Genomic DNA, 20,437 nt, shown 5'->3' on the forward strand with positions numbered 1-20,437 from the left:
CCTTCAACTGCCACGTTCTGTAGGTTCCTTAATACAAGAGTGAGTCGATAAGTAGGTCCAAAATGGGATAGCAACATCATCAACGCAAGTGTAAGCATGGAATTTATTTTATTCGCCAACACATTCCACCTTTAAATTTTAACTTTTGTCCTATCCTTTGATAGGACCTAAAAACTATACAACAAAGAATTATTCCGAATGGTCTCGCATCCTACGAGTGATCTCTAGGATTAAGACCTAATCGACTTCAACTTTATAAAGACTAGGCGTACTGCCTTAGGAGAACAAAGTGGCCGCTCTGTGAACGATATGTTCGTTACTTTTTTCATCACAAGTTTAAGCAATTGGTTTCAACTTCTTAAAAAATCACTACCAGCTGATATGAATAGATTACATAGCAAATCTTCAAAGTACAACTCCTGTGATTTGCGGAGTTACTATAGAATGCTATTTTGTCAAAAATTTACATGGTGAGATCGTGGTTGCGTGAAAATATAGGCTAATTTGTACAACAAAGTAAAAACATGCCGTAGTTAGCAAAGTTACTTATGAAGAACAAAAAGCGCTGTTATCGTTTTCAAAGCGACAGGCTCATCCTCAAATAGCTATTCTAGAGTCGTGAAACTACCATACGCTACCGTAGACTATTATAAGGAAGCGCAGACTATGGTGGTTTTCGTGGTTGCTTTGGTCAGGTAAGATCGTACCCGCGCTACTTGTACGTTAGGGTTTTTGCATACTTATCGGGCGGTACCTCATAACGATCGCTTTCTTAACATATACTATCAGCATATTACGAGATTCCCCTCAAAAACGGAAGCAGCGTACCGGTTATTAAGTGAGTGAGGATATATGAAGAGCCGCGTAACCAATGGAATATTTTTCTCTACATAGTTATCCTCACGTCTGTTACTTAAAAGTAAACACTATTTACAGCAAAAGTGAAACTGTCAATGTTTACATTTACATCTACATGGATACTCTGCAAATCAAATTTAAGTGTCTGGCAGAGGGTTCTTCAAACCACCTTCACAATTCTCGATTATTCCAATCTCGTATATCGCGCGGAAAGAATGAACACCTATATCTTTCAGTACGAGCTCTGATTTCCCTTATTTTATCGTTGTGATCGTTCCTCCCTATGTAGGTCGGTGTCAAATTTTTTTTTTTTTTTTTTTTTTTTTTTTTTGCATTCGGAGGAGAAAGTTGGTGATTGAAATTTGGTGAAAAGATTCCGCCGCAACGAGAAACACCTTTCTTGTAATGATTTCCAGGCCAAATCCTGTATTATTTCAGTGACACGCCTCCATATTTCTCGATAATACAAAACGTGCTGCCCTTCTTTGAACGTTTTCGATGTACTCCGTCAGTACTACCTGGTAAGGAACCCACACCACACAGCAGTACTCTAAAAAAGGACGGACAAGCGTAGTGTAGGCAGTCTCCTTAGTAGGTCTGATACATTTTCTAAGTGTCCTGCCAATAAAACTCAATCTTTGGTTAGCCTTCCCCACAACATTTTCTGTGTGTTCCTTCCAATTTAAGTTGTTCGTAATTGTAATACCTAGGTATTTAGTTGAATTTACGGCTTTTAGATTGGACTGATTTATCGTGTAACCGAAGTTTAACAAGTTCCTTTTCGCACTCATGTGGATGACCTCACACTTTTCGTTATTTCGTACCATTAAGATATTTTTTCTAAATCGTTTTGCAGTTTGTTTTGATCTTCTGGTGACTTTATCAGTCGATCAACGACAGCGTCATCTGCAAACAACCGAAGACGGCTGCTCAGATTGTCTCCAAAATCGTTTATATAGATAAGGAACAGAAAAGGGCCTATAGCACTACCTTGGGAAACGCCAGGAATCCGTTCTGTTGTACTCGATGACTTTCCATCAATTACTGCGAATTGTGACCTCTCTGACAGGAAATCACAAATCCAGTCACATAACTGAGACGATATTCCATAAGCACGCAATTTCACTACGAGCCGCTTGTGTGGTACAGTGTAAAAAGCCTTCCGTAAATCCAGAAATACGGAATCGATCTGAAATCACCTTGTCAATAGCACTCAACACTTCATGTGAATAAAGAGTTAGTTGTGTTTCACACGAACGATGTTTTCTAAATCCATGTTGACTTTGTGTCAATAGACCGTTTTCTTCGAGGTAATTCATAATGTTCGAACACAATATATGTTCTAAAACCCTGCTGCATATCGACGTTAACGATATGGGCCTGTAATTTAGTGGATTACTCCTACTACCTTTCTTGAATATTGGTGTGACCCGTGCACCTTTCCAGTCTTTGGGTACGGATCTTTCGTCGAGCGAACGGTTGTATATGATTGTTACGTAGGACCTAATTCTTCAGCATACTCCGGAAGGAACCTAATTGGTATACAGTCTGGACTAGAAGGCTTGCCTTTATTAAGTGATTTAAGTTGCTTCACTACTCCGAGGATATTTACTTCTACGTTACTCATGTTGGCAGCTGTTCTCAATTCGAATTCTGGAACATTTACTTCGTCTTCTTTTGTGAAGGCATTTCGGAAGGCTGTGTTTAGTAACTCTGCTTTGGCAGCGCTGTCTTCGATAGTATCTCCATTGCTATCACACAGAGAAGGCATTGATTGTTTCTTGCCGCCAACGTACTTCACATACGACCAGAATCTCTTTGGATTTTCTGCCAGGTTTCGAGGCAAAGTTTCGTTGTGGAAACTGTTATAAGCATCTCGCATTGAAGTCTGCGCTAAATTTCGAGGTTCTTTAAAAGATCGCCAATCTTGGGGATTTTGCGTCTGCATAAATTTGTCATGTTTGTTTCGTTGTTTCTGCAACAATGTTCTAAACCGTTTTGTGTACGAAGGAGGACCAGCTCCGTCGTTTTTTTTTTTTTTTAATTTATTTGGTATAAATCTCTCAACTGCTGCCGATATTTCTCTGAATTTAATTCAGATTTTATTCGAAAATTGTTGATTTGAATCGTGAAACAGAGAGATGTTGTAGTAAAACTGAAGAATACAGTACAAATTTTTCATATAGAGCTAGAAAACGCAAATTCCTCAACAAAAAGTTGAAATAAAAGAATCTCAAAACGAAAATAGATCAAACACCTCTTCTACCACTCGTCGAACTTACAAAAAACATGTTTCTGTTATTCATGAAAAATTTTCTCATTTATCAAAAATAACAGAATACTCTAGCCTTTGATAATGATGAAGGACGTTCAAGGGAGTACAAAATAACAACAACAACAACAACCGTATTTTTATATTTGTGCATTTGAAGTGTACTTGCATCAAAAGTAATTGCTCTGGTTAAGTAAAAGCGTAGAACTTACACGAACAATTAATTTTTATCACCTATAAAACACACTTTACGATCTGTAAGTATGTAAAATACATAGTAGACTAACGCTGAAAGATTTGCAGTTGTAATTATGTGCTAAACGAGCAAGCAAACAAACGCAAAAACAAACTGGATTCGTCAGCTCGCTGTGTCTATCTTAGGAATTCATTTGCGTTTCTTTCCATGACAATGCTACTAATGCTATTGGTAAGCTTACCATTCACTACCCTATTTATGTAGTGTACCAAAACTTTCAAACCATAGTTTTGGTGGAGAGTAACACTGGGCTGTTCATATTTAAAATTACTTTATGCTGTGCTTGTGATGTTCGCTGATTGGGGAACAGTTGCCGGCCGAAGTGGCCGTGCGGTTAAAGGCGCTGCAGTCTGGAACCGCAAGACCGCTACGGTCGCAGGTTCGAATCCTGCCTCGGGCATGGATGTTTGTGATGTCCTTAGGTTAGTTAGGTTTAACTAGTTCTAAGTTCTAGGGGACTAATGACCTCAGCAGTTGAGTCCCATAGTGCTCAGAGCCATTTGAACCATTTTTTTGGGGAACAGTTCCTTGGGTGGTAGTGGCCATCGAAAATGCTGCGTTCTTTAATTTCAGTGTTGACTGTTTTCGTAGAAGTAAATATTTCTGTGAATATCAGAAAATATTTAACGTGTTTCTTTAATCTGAAAAGACAGTCTTTGTAAAGCACCTGGTACATAAATATCTAAGTATTTCGACCACACAGATCTGTATATCCATGGATACAGTCAATCTGATTTTTATAATTTCTTACCCACATCCCTATTTTCTTATTCATTAATAGACATAGTGCTGCATTAAGCCAATTTGATTTTGTGTTTATAAACCTGAACATTCCTGACTTCCTGCCAGCATACTTCACCCAATCTCGCTATAACTAACTGCAATGCATTCATTTTTGTTTTTCGATTGTATAACAGGATCTCACATTCCACGCTCTGATCTGTAAAACACGAGTTTTGAGAACATCCTCCTATGTAGTCCCTGTCAAGATATCTGAAGCAATGAGGGGAAGACTGTTTTATTTTCTTTCTCCTTTTTTTTTTACTTTTCAGTAAATGATGTCGTGTTGAATAAGATAAACTTTCTCTTTTAGTTTCTCAAGTGCAACAGTATACGCTTACAAGGAGCGTCTATGTTTGAATGCACAATCGCAAGCTATGAAGTTCTGAGTTACCCTGGGCACGTTTCTGATAACTCCTGGTCCACCACTATCCTCGTTTCTACTCGGTTATTGTATTAGTAATCGTTGTTGGATAGTATTAATATAAAACTCTAACACTAGTTTGCACAATGAACTTTCCAGGAATCATTTGGATAAAAGAGTTCCCAGTCTGGACTTCCTTTATGTCAACTAAGATCTGATGTGCGTCGTGCGTGAACATTAAGCTCTCACTATTTCTCATACTCAAACACTAGTGTTTATTCATCCAGATACAGGTTTTAGGAAAGGTGCTATCAGTGCTACTAGCCCTCATTGGACGCGGCAGATATTTCGTATGTGTGAGGAGCACCTTAAGAAATACAGGCCTATGCTTATGGTATTGTTGCCTTGAACGACCATAATAACAATAAATAAAATAAGAATCCACTTTGATAAGACGTGTCTGCTTGTGAGCACCTCTACTCGTGTTTCTATTGCCTGCAGTATGCTAACTGTCTTCCATCACTGTTCGTTCAACACTTCTCCAGCCTTCTGTCTCTCGTGTAGTACCAACTGCCGACATCCACTCCAATATACAATTTTCTATTGCTTTCTGATAATATAAGTAAACTACAGCATTGGTTGTTTAAGTTTTGTGCACTAGCACTGTGGCAATAACATATTGAACTTTCGGGCGTCGTAGAAAATTCAAAGCAGTAGAACCATACGTAACTATGGGGAGATTAACAATGGAAAATCCAGGGTGCAATAACGACGAGATTATGATAAGGTTGGTAGCTACAGACGATCGTCTGTGTCTGTGAGTTCTGCTTGCGTGAATGTGTAGGTGTTGACTACTTTAGAAGAAGACCTTTTGATTGAAAGTTCACATGTTTAGCCGTCTTTTTGTTGTGCCTATCTGCGACCCAACAACATCCCTATATCGTGAGTAGCAATCTACCCTTTTCGTAATATTGTAATTATGTGAAAGATAGATGCTGTCAACTGAAAAATTAAAGAAATCTTTGGTGAAGAAAGGAGCAGCTCTATGAATATTAATAACGCATGCATCTAGCCAGTACTAAGCAAAGAATTGAAGGCTGAAAGATGGAAGGAATTTATGCAAGAAATTAGAATTATTAATACCTTCAGCTGCTGACAGGCGTTGATATATATCAATGGGGAGAGGACAAAATGTGCGCCCCGACCGGGACTCGAACCCGGAATCTCCTGCTTATATGGCAGACGCTCTATCCATCTGAGCCATCGAGTGCACAGAGGATAGTGCGACTGCAGGGACTGTCTCGCGCACGCCTCCCGCGAGACCCACATTCTCACCTTGTAATGAGTGTGTTGGGGTGGGACACTAAGAATGTAGCGTGTGGACACACAAGGGAGAATGTCTTGCGGGAGGCGTGCGCGAGAAGCCCCTGCAGTCGCACTATTCTCTGTGCCCTCGATGGCTCAGATGGATAGAGTGTCCGCCATGTAATCAGGAGGTCCCGGGTTCGAGTCCCGATCCGGGCACACATTTTCACCTGTCTCCGTTGATATATATCAACGCCCGTCAGCAGTTGAGGGTATTAATAATTCTAATTTCGTTGTAGACGGCTGCAGGTCATCAATGGAGTCTGTTCTTTCGGACATGTCCGAATAAATCCATATAATTTATACAAGGCCTACAGAAACGGAAGAAACGTGAAGACAGTGTCACGAAAAGGAAAGCAGAAGCAGAGGAGTTGGTAGATACGATACTGAGGGAAGAATTTAGCGGATCATTCCGGAAAAGTCAAAACAAGCCACCTGAAGTAGGCAACCTCCCTCAGAATTATGAGGTCCTTGGGAGAGGCAGCCTAGGCAAAACTATTCCACCTGTTACGCAAGTTATGAAAGGCAGGTGAAATACCTTCAAATTTGAAGTATAATATAACAATGCTCAATATCAGGGAAGCCGGGTGTGTGTGTGTGTGTGTGTGTGTGTGTGTGTGTGTGTGTGTGTGTGTGTGGTTTGAGGTTTTCGGGCGCTAAACAGCATGGTCATCAGCGCCCAGGGAAGCCAGGTGCTGACTTTTATGAATATGTGAATCAGCATAGGTTTACACATCCAACTGGTTGCAAATGACTGTTAAGTACATTGACGTAGGTTTCGACGCCTAATAAGGTTGTCTTCATTAGAATGAAATTATGATTAATCGTAAAATTACATTGTTAAAAAGCGATGGTCAGAATTTCGAGCAGCTATGCTCAATCAATAGTGAAATAAAACGTTCCAGCCTTTGCGGTTTATCAAAAATTCATTCTGATGAAGAAACCCTTACAAGTTGTTGAAAACTAAGTCAGTGAACCTAACAGTTATTTGCAACTGGTTAGCTGTATAACCCTATTTTAAAACTAGTGTACTATTGCTGAGTAACAGATATATGAATATTACAGAACCAACCGTTCAGTATGTTATCGTTACATAATACTGACAGCAACTGTTTGCAGAAGAACGGGGAAACTGGTTGAAGGCAACCCTGGGGAAGATCAATTTAGGTCCCGTAGAAATGTAGGAACACGCGAGTCAATGCAGGTCCTTAGCTTGTCTTAGAAGATAGGTTGAGGAAATGTGAACCTACTTGTATACCATTCATAGATATAGGCAAAGATTTTGACTCTATTAAAAGGAAGGCAACCATTAAAAGCATGAATAAAAACCAGTCAGTGAAGGTTGATCTACAAACTAGAATGTTATAAGAGATGCAGGACATGAAAAGGAGGCAGTAGTTAAGAGGAAATGATACCAGTCTTTCAATTGAAAACCACAACAACAATATACTTTCTGCTATACATTCAGTTTGCAATACTTACCACTCTATTTTTTGCAGAGTATATCAAAAAGAATCATCCAATTTGGCACATCTATATTTCTGAAACTGATAAACATACACAACGAATTTTGTTTTTTGATGAACAGAAAACTCAAACAGTTCTTTTTCATACCTTTTCACAGGTGTTCAATATGACCCCCTTGAGATGTACGGCATATGTCAATGCGGTATTCTAATTGTTCCCACACTGCAGAGAGTATGACTTGAGTTACAACTTCCACAGCTGCTGCTATGTAATGTCTCAGTTCAATCATTGTTGTTGGTAACGGAGGCACATAAACAATCTTTTATAATCCCCACAAGAAATACAGTCAGGTCCGGTGACCATGGAGGCCATTAAAATAAGGCTGAATTATTTGATTCAGTACGACCGACCCATCGCTCAGTAATAATTTGACTTAAAAATTCCCACACTTCCAGATGCCAGTGTGACAGTGCCCCATCCCGTTGGTAAATTAGGTCGTTCAAATCAGTCTCCAACTGTAGGAAAAGAAAGTTCTCAAGCAAATCGAGACACGTGCTTCCTGTAACAGTGTTCTCCGCAAAGAAAAATGGATCATACACCTTTTTCCGTGACACTGCACAAACACATTAAATTTCGGAGAGTCCCTCTCATGTTGTACAACTTCATGTTGTTGTTCCACATGCCATATTCTCACATTATGACGGTTCACCTTTCAGTTTAAATGGAATGTTGTCTCGTCACTAGACACTAAGCTTGTGACGTAGCATGTGAAAGTTGCTGGATTTGGACGGGTTACTCCTGTAACTGAAATATCAGATCTAAAGATGGTTCTGAATGAACCGAAACCGGTCATATGAATAAAAAAAAAATTGCAATCAAGACGGATTTTAAGTAACATTATAAAATCACTGATTGCTGTTATCCCATAAGACATTATGTCTATTTTTGCATAGACACTAAGTGTGGAAGAAAATTGTCACCCTCCATCTTGCCAAGAACGAAATTACAGAACCCCATAAGTTTTTGTTTGTCACCTTCACGAAGAGCTTGCATAGCTGAATTTTGTATGGTTTCACCTGTAAACGTCGACGCAACACTCGCCAGACCGAGGCCCACGAGAAAGACAGGACACGGCCCGTACGTCACGAAGGTAGGCTTGACCCGCTCGCTCGCTCAGCTCGACAAGCTACGCCTCTGCACCTGTTCACTCGTAACTGCGTATTTACGTACAAATGAGAATTGCATCATGTACTGGAATCCATTACTATAGAATCTCATTGTTTATTAGACCTACAATGGTCGAAAGTCCATATGCCTACTAATAATTTGTTACGGTTGTACTGTCTACAATAAAATTTTATCTGTTGGATGAGGCACTACATCTTGTATGAAATGAGTACTTTTAAGCAGTGAAGACTAAATGCTATAAACGAGCTGTTATACCATTTATGCAGAGCACATATCTTAAATTACAGGTACTGCACAGTTGTGTATTTTTTTTTTTTTTTTTTTTTTTTTTTTTTTTTTTTTTTAGTGCTAGTAATCAGCTCTATCAAAGCAGATTTCAGTAGAATATGCAATGCTCGTCAGTACGTAAACACCCAGTTAAAAGTTAACACGATTAGAAACGCATTTAGTTTACTAAGCTGAGTGAGCGAGCCAGCCCAGGCTTACCCTCGTGACGTACCCGCCGCGGGCTGTCTTTCTCGTAGGCCTCGCGCCAGCCGGACATGGGGGGCATGATGAGCTGTCGACCTACACGGCGAACGCATTTCTGCGAACTCCTTGTGAAACTATGGAGGATGAGTTTGACATCTGTGTCAGACATTCAGGGACGGCGCTCCGATTTGCCTCTATACAAACAAAATGTTTCTCGGAAATGTTCATGCCGTCATCTAATGCCTAGTGATATAGGAGGATCCACACCATATCTGGCAGGAAAGTCATGCGAACACTTATTACTGACCCGCACTGAGCAAAAAGTAGAACACAGAACACTTTCTGTTGTCCCGACACCATTTTCCCTAGAAGTGAAGTTGGCGCACTATACGGCTACCTAGCGGGAACCATGGAAAATTTGAAAGTTTGCTCTTCCCAAGCGTACGTTGTACACGCACATATCACAGATAACATAACAGTTACGATTTGTTTTAAATCGGACAATTCTTTTTGATGTACCCTGTACACTATGGTCATGGTAATGATCCATTAGGTAACAGCTTAGATGTAGTTGTTGAGATTTTTGCTCCTTAATAATTCTGCATCCTGTGTCCCCGCAAAGGTGGTTTTGAGGATTACGAATATAATTTGGGGTTTGGAGATGGCTGATGTCAAAGTAATTTCAGCAAGATACAGCTCATTTATTAAAACAAACGTATGGTGTATTTAATTTACATTTCAAATTTGTTAACAATTTTTGTTAAAGTTGAAGTGCGCAAATTGTGCCGCAAGGAAAACACTCACATGGAAGGACGTTCCCCTAAGTTGTTCAAGAACATTCACCATTTAAATTCATACACAAATATATATATATATATATATATATATATATATATATATATATATATATATATATATATATATATATAGCGTAACCATTCCCAAAACAACAGTTTCATTAAAGAATTTATCAATTAAAACGAAGTTGCTTCAAACCATCAATAAATGCAGAATTTGCTTTATCCATCAGAAGATTATGTAATTTGACTCTAATTAACAACACCAAAATGAAAGTTCACAGGTTGGCTAATGCTCAGAATCAAAATGTGTACTAAAATTATTTCTTTTGCAAAAAATAAATCAAATTCATTTACCAAGGGGAACCAGCCCCTTAAGCACAACTAGTTGAATAAAAAATTACATCCGTTAAGAAAATGAACAAGAGAGAAAACTCGCGTTAACTGCTCAGACGGGTAGGCCGAATTTGAACTACAGTATCAATATTAAATTTTCTTTAGCAGTCCCTCGTACCACGGCATTACGTTTGGGACTGACACTGATGTAAGAAATCGCCCGAAATACCTGAGCCTTACTACCTTCAAACTTCAGTATCACGAACAAAGTTGCAAAAACCATAAAATTCAATTAATCTGCTGGCTAGAAAGCAGAACAAATTTACAGAAATCATAAATATATTATTTGCAGTGAGATATTGTCTGGGTCACATATTTACATCATCAAGACCTGCAATACTGCGCAGTGGGATACACGTAAAATTTCAGAAATTAAAACAAGGCAAATTAAGCTTTAATAGCTTGCAGTTTACCACAGTTTCAACAGTGAGATCACAAGTAAATAACAGCCCCGTCAAAATAAATGCTTAAATTGAAAACAAATCGCTCACATGCAAACTTAGATAATGTCACCACATATAGCGGGTGGCAAAGTAGGTGAGGGCAGTCATTTAAAATACAATGTCAGCCCCCTCTCTGCCACGGTGGCAACACAAATGCAGAAGGAAATTTGGATCTAGAGATCGGATTATCCGGAAGATGGGCCGCGCTCTTCGTAAATACGGCTTTAATGGTCATATGGATGGCGCCAGAAATCAGTTCTGCCCGTCAGCTAATGATGCAACCAAAATAAGGCGCGACCACCAGCGAACCAAAGATACGCAAGCGCCGATGGATCGTCTCGAAACGAGCCACCACTGCTCAAAAATGTGTTAATCGATTGGATTCTACTGGAACCATAAACACTTTGCACTCCCGTTGGAATTACAAAGTTCGACAGATTCTTAGCGGCTGTTGAACCGTCACTGAAGAAAACTATTACACAGCTGAAGTCAAGAATAAATTGTGACATACTGTCAGACAGCAGTTCCATGTTACTTACCGAGCTATTACCGACCATGGCTATGACCTGTCTTTGAAGCTGACAGTATGGTTCCTATCGTACCTGCAACAGTAATAAACTGCGTAAAGTAACCGAATCATCCAGCATATTAAAGATCGATGCGGTGGAGGGATGTTACAAGAAGGCCCACGTGACCAGATTGGAAGAAAATCAAAAAAATGGTTCAAATGGCTCTGAGCACTATGGGACTCAACATCTTAGGTCATAAGTCCCCTAGAACTTAGAACTACTTAAACCTAACTAACCTAAGGACATCACACACACCCATGCCCGAGGCAGGATTCGAACCTGCGACCGTAGCAGTCCCGCGGTTCCGGACTGCAGCGCCAGAACCGCACGGCCACCGCGACCGGCGAAGAAAATCAATCACGTCCTTTTCAAATGATCTATCCAAGTATTTGTCATAGGAGTTATAGGTAAATCCAAGGAAATTCATACTGAACGAGGAAGGGAGAACTTGTAACGCTACTTTGCGGGCAGGCGTGTCATTTAGCATCATATTAATTAAAATCGGGGATAAATAGACTTTATTTTGGAAGAATTAAAAATGGGAAAGCAATACGAAACTTTAATAACTGCACAGTATTACTAAGAAGCAATATAATGAAAAGTAATAAAAAGCAAAGTAGCAAAGACCAAGCGGGACAGAAAGATATAGGGGCGCGTTTGTTTTTTAAAACATATAAAATAACATGTAACACATTATTGAGCTCTCTACCTTCAGTTATCGCGATCGGGATAGTTGATGAAAAAGTGGTACGCGACTGCGAAATTCGTTAAGGAGATTATTTAAAGGCTCTTCAAGCACGTTTAAAATACATTACGTATGACGAAGTGATCAGAGACGTTTATGGTCGGGTGAAATGAAAATGATTCCGATAACATAATTCGAACTTTATGTTAGCTGGGAAAAGTACTCTTGGGAACGATTATGGTTGTGGAGCCCACGAGAGTTGTACGAAACGGAAAGCTATAGTATACGTAATTCTGCATTTTATAAAATTGAGAAACGCGTATGAGTGGAACATTAATAGAATCTTATCCTTGGACTGTTGCGGGGCTAACTGATACAAACAACGCGCCAGCATAAAAATAGTTCGCTTATTAACTATCAGATATTAATTAACGGGGACCTAAAATACTAAAAACAGTACATACACCGTTAAATTGAACCCTGCGTGTGAAAGACAATCACATCGAACATTTCGAGAGCGAAGAATAGACATTTAAGTGCCGAATTGAGAGCCTGGATCGTGTCGATATTTGGATATTATATGAGACGCGTTATTCAGAACACGATATCGACCATTCTGATACTGAAAAGAAGGATAGGCTCATCATCTCCAGTCCCGATTGATATTTCATATTTAGTTAGTGAAGAGAAATGTGTTAATAACAAACTATATTTCAATTTTATCCACGATTTCGGCTTCATTAGGTAGTCTTGACTACATGATAAACAATATCTGTGGAAGTTGAATACAACGTATCGTCATAATATTTAGCCAACCAATATTGTGGGACACCAAAAAATGTAAATGCATGAAATTGTTCTTACAGCGGATGTATAATGTGTGAGTGCGACGAACTACACTCCTGGAAATGGAAAAAAGAACACATTGACACCGGTGTGTCAGACCCACCATACTTGCTCCGGACACTGCGAGAGGGCTGTACAAGCAATGATCACACGCACGGCACAGCGGACACACCAGGAACCGCGGTGTTGGCCGTCGAATGGCGCTAGCTGCGCAGCATTTGTGCACCGCCGCCGTCAGTGTCAGCCAGTTTGCCGTGGCATACGGAGCTCCATCGCAGTCTTTAACACTGGTAGCATGCCGCGACAGCGTGGACGTGAACCGTATGTGCAGTTGACGGAATTTGAGCGAGGGCGTATAGTGGGCATGCGGGAGGCCGGGTGGACGTACCGCCGAATTGCTCAACACGTGGGGCGTGAGGTCTCCACAGTACATCGATGTTGTCGCCAGTGGTCGGCGGAAGGTGCACGTGCCCGTCGACCTGGGACCGGACCGCAGCGACGCACGGATGCACGCCAAGACCGTAGGATCCTACGCAGTGCCGTAGGGGACCGCACCGCCACTTCCCAGCAAATTAGGGACACTGTTGCTCCTGGGGTATCGGCGAGGACCATTCGCAACCGTCTCCATGAAGCTGGGCTACGGTCCCGCACACCGTTAGGCCGTCTTCCGCTCACGCCTCAACATCGTGCAGCCCGCCTCCAGTGGTGTCACGACAGGCGTGAATGGAGGGACGAATAGAGACGTGTCGTCTTCAGCGATGAGAGTCGCTTCTGCCTTGGGGCCAATGATGGTCGTATGCGTGTTTGGCGCCGTGCAGGTGAGCGCCACAATCAGGACTGCATACGACCGAGGCACACAGGGCCAACACCCGGCATCATGGTGTGGGGAGCGATCTCCTACACTGGCCGTACACCACTGGTGATCGTCGAGAGGACACAGAATAGTGCACGGTACATCCAAACCGTCATCGAACCCATCGTTCTACCATTCCTAGACCGGCAAGGGAACTTGCTGTTCCAACAGGACAATGCACGTCCGCATGTATCCCGTGCCACCCAACGTGCTCTAGAAGGTGTAAGTCAACTACCCTGGCCAGCAAGATCTCCGGATCTGTCCCCCATTGAGCATGTTTGGGACTGGATGAAGCGTCGTCTCACGCGGTCTGCACGTCCAGCACGAACGCTGGTCCAACTGAGGCGCCAGGTGGAAATGGCATGGCAAGCCGTTCCACAGGACTACATCCAGCATCTCTACGATCGTCTCCATGGGAGAATAGCAGCCTGCATTGCTGCGAAAGGTAGATATACACTGTACTAGTGCCGACATTGTGCATGCTCTGTTGCCTGTGTCTATGTGCCTGTGGTTCTGTCAGTGTGATCATGTGATGTATCTGACCCCAGGAATGTGTCAATAAAGTTTCCCCTTCCTGGGACAATGAATTCACGGTGTTCTTATTTCAATTTCCAGGAGTGTATATTGAGAAACTGAACATCCGTTGCGTAATCGAATGTTTATCTGCGAAAATGGTCCTTGTCGGTACATCAGCATAGAGTTCGAATAGAATCGCTGGAACATCGCAAACCATTCAGATTAATCGAACGTCTAAATACGCATAATGCTGGTATCACCAGGATGTGTTCTTTCTCCTCACCCCCGTGGTAGTAATTGAATTAAGAGTCAGCCGGGAATAACATTTAAATCAGTTGACGACCGTTGAGCTAGCGTCTTGAATTTTCAAACGTCCACTGCCATGTATGAAGGCGAGTGACACCACGAGTGCTAACGTCGATCGAGGAGTGTCGTCGTGATCGTATTGAATGACACTGAGCGGTCACAAACTGAAACTGAACATTCCCGAATGCGAGGCAAGTGTAATTACAGCACTACGTCGTGTGATGTCTTTCCGGAAGTGATATGTGTGCTAATGGAAATATCCAATGCTACACGGAAGTCCACACAAGCTGGAATAAGACGGTCAACTTCCTATGCAAGGCCGAACGTGCAGACGCGACAAAGCCAGCCCTTGCCCTGGCTGCTCCAGAAGTCGCAGTAAGCGCAGAGGTATGGCTTCTAAGAGAAAAGCGCCAGTGTTTCAGTTCCTCCATTTGCCACACGTGTTGAATATTCAAGCGCGGGTGAAATCCGTTTAATCTGTATGCGCTCGAGCGCCAACTTCCGTGCATATTTTCCTAAGGCGCCTGGGCACGGCGCTGGCCGTCTGGCTCAGGAAAGGGCCAAGGCTGGGAGGCAGCCGGCGCCGTGGCAGGCAAATCCTCCTGCTGAATGAGGGCTCCAGCCGTACCCTCTGCATCGTCGTCAGGGATTCCAACTCTTCTCTCCGCACCGCACTGACTATACCACAGAGAACGATGCTAACCGCTAACACAATTTGCTCGTTTTCCGTTTTGTTGTCGAAATTATCGCAATAATCATAATTCTCCATTCAGGCTGACTGGGCCTGTCGGCATGCTAAAAGTCATACACCAGTCAAGGAAAGACTTTATTACTCATATGGCGCGTTTCGGAATTTATCGATCATCAGGTATCGAAGAGCGATTACTGCACGTAGATACAACTTGAAATTCCACATCTAAGCGTCGTAATCGCTCCTGGATATCTAATGATCGATAAATTCCGAAACGCGTCATCTGAGCAATAAATTCATTCCTTGCCTGATGTCTGACTTTTACGCAGTGAGCCTGAATGCAGAACTACGGATTGTTTTAATTTCAAGTTTGACGTCGGGTAACAAACGACAAATCAAATAAGTTTTTCGTATGATATAATCACAAATTAGCAATTTTCCAAATTTTTCGTTCACCTGTACTGTGAAACCTTGCTATTCGCTTAATATCATGATTACAGGCCAACGTGAAGTATTCTATTGTCAGCGAGCATCAAAACATGTGACATAAATGGTCATATCTGTTGATTGAACTTACTTAGAAGCTTAAAATTTTTACGCTGTCAAAGAAGCGTAGACCTCAGCAGATGCTGAGGCCTGTTATTTGAGATTTCTTCAGCGTCTCTGTGTGGCGTTTACAGACAGGCTTTCCGAACTCCAAGATAAGTTTCTCAAAAGAATCTCTACAACACCTCTAACTTTGTAAGTATAATTTTGTTGCACCCTCTATAGTCTGCAGAGGGATGCATACAGAGCTTATGAAAACGACACCGACAGACTTTGAGGAAATGTAGATGCTGTCTTGTACAAGTTGAGCATAAAAACCTATGTCGAGAAACTGCGACCCTTTTGATCATACAATTCAGGGTTTCGCGATCGGTATTTGTGTCCTTGGTGAATTTTGTTTTATGGGCGTTTGACCGTGGTCCAAGGCGTGTTTATGCGGCTAACATTTCAAAAAACCAGTTTCAGCAATCCACGTTGAGCTTGTTTAAGTTTGAAACTGCTATCCACGCCTTTACGGCCTTTGTTGATGTCTCCGGCATTAGGAAATATAACGTTACTCACATAAAGCCGACTCGTACCACCTTCTAACGCCCCTAAAAAATACATCCCTTCTGTTACACATTGCGTAGCTTAGGTTTACTGTTAAAATCCTGAGAAGGAACGTTTAAAAAAGAATCTACCAACATATTACCTTTTTCCCACATATATCTCACAAACTGTCCATGATAGTAAAATTGGAGCAGTTTGGGCTTGCTATCATTCTATAGGCAGTTTGTTGAAGTTGCTTTATATTCACGCTTAAACAATTTTGGTTGGGCAATAGAATAATGAAAGCAGTGATCACTTGCGAACATCGTCTGGGGCACCTACCTCTTATTTATTTTCACAGAGAGAGACGGAAAATGAGGCCTTGACGTGGCCTAGACCAACAGAAATAAGAGTAACGAAACACGCGGACGAGAGCGCCGTAATGGTCGCTTGTTAACGTTAGCTAAAGCGGACGGACATCTGAAGGCGCGGTCCACGGCACCATTGTCCGCGTCCCGCTTTATTCGGCGCTGCTCGCCGCTTCTAGCACCGTTCTCTGTAAAGTAGGTCGGTTCCGGAAAAAAATCCCTGCCAGAGAAGGATACTTACAGAAGCCTCCATTTTCAACCCAGATTCCCCAACATAACACTGCGCTAACTTCTCCCCCACCAACCTATAACATTCCTTTATTTCACCTAAACAAATACGACCAGCATATCTACTCTGCTTTAGTCATGCTTCGTGCGTTGTTCTCTTTTTTTTCTATTGCAGCGTTTCGGATCTACATCTCTCACTACAATTACATATGCTCCGCACACCACCGTGTAGCCGCGCGGGATTAGCCGAGGGGTCTAGGCCGCTGCAGTGTTGGACTGTGCGGCTGGTCCCGGCGGAGGTTCGAGTCCTCCCTCGGGCATGGGTGTGTGTGTTTCTCCTTAGGATAATTTAGGTTAAGTAGTGTGTAGGCTTAGGGACTGATGACCTTAGCAGTTAAGTCCCATAAGATTCCACACACATTTGAACACACAGACCACAGTGAGGTTCATGCCAGAGAGTACGTCGCATTGTACCAGTTATTAGGGTTTCTTCCCGTTCCGTTCACGTATGGAGCCTGGGACGAGAGATTCTCTGCTCTGTGCGTGCAGTAATTATTCTAATCTTATCCTCACGACCCTTATGTGAGCGATACTTCGGGTATTGTAGTTTATTCCTAGGGTCATCATTTACAGCTGGTTGTTGAAACGTTAATGGACTTTCCCGAGATAGTTTACGTTTATCTTCCAGAGTCTTCCGGTTCACTTCCTTCAGTATCTCTGCGACATTTTCCTGTGGATTAAACAAACCTATGACCACTCACGCTGGCCTTCTCTATATATTTTCAATATCTCCTGTCAGTCCGTTTAGTACGGGTCCCACACATTTGAGCCACATTCTAGAAGCGTTCGCAAGTGTGATTTGCAAGCAATCTCTTTTGTAGACTAATTGCACTTCCCTAAGATTCCACCAATAAATCGATGTCTCCCAACTGCTTTGCCACGACTGAATCTATGCGATCGTTCCATTTCATATCCCTACAAAGTGTTACACCCAGGTATTTGTATGAGTTGGCAGATTCTAGCTGCGACTCATTATATTATACGTCATAGGATACTACTTTTCTTTCGTTTTGTGAAGTACACAAATTTACATTTCTGAACATTCAAAGCAAGTTGGCAATCTTTTCACCACTTCGAAATCTTATCAAGACCTGGGTGTTTATGCAGCTTCTTTCAGATAGTACTTCATTACAGATAACTGCGTCATCTGCAAAAAGGTCTGATGTCACTATTAATATTGTCTGCAAGGCCACATTAAGATACAACATGAACAACAAGGGTCACACAACACTTCCCTGGGGCACACCCGAAGTCACTTCTACATCTGTCGATGACTCTCCAAGATAACATGCTGCGTCCTCCCTACCATAAGGCCCTCAGTCCAGTCACAAATTTCACTTTATACTCTAGATGATCCTACTTTCCAGGACAAGCGTAGCTGTGGTACTGAGTCAAGCGCTTTTCGGAAATCAAGAAATATTGCATCTACCTGGCTGCCTTCATCCAAAGCTTTCAGTACGTCTTGTGAGACAAGTGAAAGTTGAGTTTCACATGTTTTTCGGAATCCATGCTGGTTGGCATTGAGGAGGTCATTCTGTTCAAGAGGCCTCATTTTGTCCGAGCTCAGAATATATTCCAAGATTCTACAGCAAATCGATGACAAGAATATTGGACGGTAGTTTTGTGGATCACATCTACTACCCTCCCTGTAGACGGGTGTGACGTGTGCCACTTTGCAAGAACTGGGTACGGTTATCTGTTCGAGAGACCTACAGCAGAATGTGGATAGAGCTGACTGAGGCGAAAATTCGGTATAGAATCTGACAGGGATTCCGTCGGGCTCTGGAACTTTGTTCAATTTTAACGATTTCAGCTGTTTCTCAACGCCACTGACATCCATATTTGTTTCATTGATCTTTTAAATGGTAAGAAGATTAAATTGAGGCAGTCCTCTTGGATTTTCCTTTGTAAAGAAGCATTTTACAACGGAGTTAAACATTTCAACTTTTGCTTTGCTACAAGTTTTAGTTCCCATCTCATACGCTAAGGACTGGTCACTAACTTTGCTGCCACTAACAGCGGTTACATACGACCGGAATTTCTTTGGGTTCTGTGAAAGATCAATTGACAATATTCTGCTACGGTAGTCGTTGAAGGCATCACGCATTGCTCTGTTGATAGTCGACAGTTTCATTCGGAATCTCTCTAACCTACGTTTTTTACACCTATTATACAGTAACCTCTGTTTCTTTAGAAGTTTCTTTACAGTGACTGTATGCCACGGTGGCTCCCTCCCATTGTGAACTGTTCTACTGGTTACTATTCTTTTAAACTTGAGCCATAGTTCCTCTACATGTTCGTGCCCCGTGCTGAAAGTTTCAACTTCCTCACTGAGATATGACACTACTAACTTGTTATCTATTTTTCTGAACACATATATCTTTTCGCATGTTTTAGTTGTCCTTTGTACTTTAGTAATCATTGTTGTCACAACTGCGTCATGATCACTGTTACCAGTTTCGATGTGGACGTCCTCAAAGAAGTTAGGCCTGTTCGTTGCCATTAGATCCAATATATTTCCTTCATGAGTGGGGTTCCAAACTATCTGTTCTAGGTAATTTTTGAAGAAGGCATTCAGTAATGCTTCACAGGATGCCTTATCACGCCCACCACTAACAAAGCTATAATTTTACCAATTAATTGTTGGATGATGAAAGTCTTCACCAATGATTACAGTATGATTGGGGAACTTATGTACAAGTAATCTCTAAAGTTTTCGGTTACATCAGGAAATGAGTCTGGTGGACGATAGAAGGATTATCATATCCACCCCTGATACTGAGTCTTGCCCAAACAATATCATGTGTAGCTTCAATTTCAATTTAGGGGATTTGAGTTTCTTGTCTACTGCGACAAATACACCACCTCCATTTCCCATTTCCCTATCGTTTCGATATACTATTATATTTTCCCCAAAAATCTCACTGCTGTCAATTTCAGGTGTCAACCAGCTTTCTGTACCAAGAATTATGTGAGCTTCACAGTTTTCCATGAGCGCCTCAAACTCTGATACTTTGTTGCGAATGCTTCGGCAGTTTACCATTAGAAATTTAATACTCTCAGCTGTAGGAGGAATTCTTCCGATCTTACGCTGATACGTCTAGGTTTCCTACATATGTCGTTATCTGGGTTGGATAGAGAGTCGTCTAATCTAAAAAAACCTTGTGTGCATGCCACACACAGTCAAATATCTGAATAGCAGCCTTTAGTGTTAGTGCACACCTGACCCGTTTACGGGGACTCTACAGTTTTCAGCCCTATGGCGCAAATCCAGGAAGTCGCTGCCTAGCTTTCACAGAGCCGACGAAGGCTCTGGTTCAGTCAACGTTTTCTTAGTGTATATTCCCGTTCCAAGACATCCATCTTTTGACTGCTGTTTGCTGTACCTACGAATTAATTTTATACATAGATCTGTAGCAGATCATTCCCAATTCTTATAAGTTCTTTTTCGGCAGGTTTTTTTTGTATATATTGCTATATTTCAGATATGAAGTTCTTGAATTTCCTCAACTATTATTGATCTCATTGTATTTATTTCAACAAGGCTTTCTTTTGAATTGCTAGTATGTCCCATTCCCTTACTG

The 20,437-nt window shown here is 41.6% G+C and overlaps 1 protein-coding gene and 1 non-coding gene across 2 annotated transcripts in view; one reads left to right on the top strand and one right to left on the bottom strand.

Annotated features, from left to right (window-relative positions):
• The window catches only part of LOC126260619 (sodium/potassium/calcium exchanger Nckx30C), a 1,588,423-nt gene that overhangs the window by 1,294,964 nt on the left and 273,022 nt on the right, over positions 1–20,437 (top strand). The window lies entirely within an intron of this gene.
• Trnai-uau (transfer RNA isoleucine (anticodon UAU)) lies at positions 5,727–5,801 on the bottom strand. The gene has a single exon. It is a non-coding gene; the product is annotated as a tRNA-Ile (tRNA).

The sequence above is a fragment of the Schistocerca nitens genome, chromosome 5, assembly GCF_023898315.1.
Source record: "Schistocerca nitens isolate TAMUIC-IGC-003100 chromosome 5, iqSchNite1.1, whole genome shotgun sequence".
Lineage (NCBI taxonomy): Eukaryota > Metazoa > Arthropoda > Insecta > Orthoptera > Acrididae > Schistocerca > Schistocerca nitens.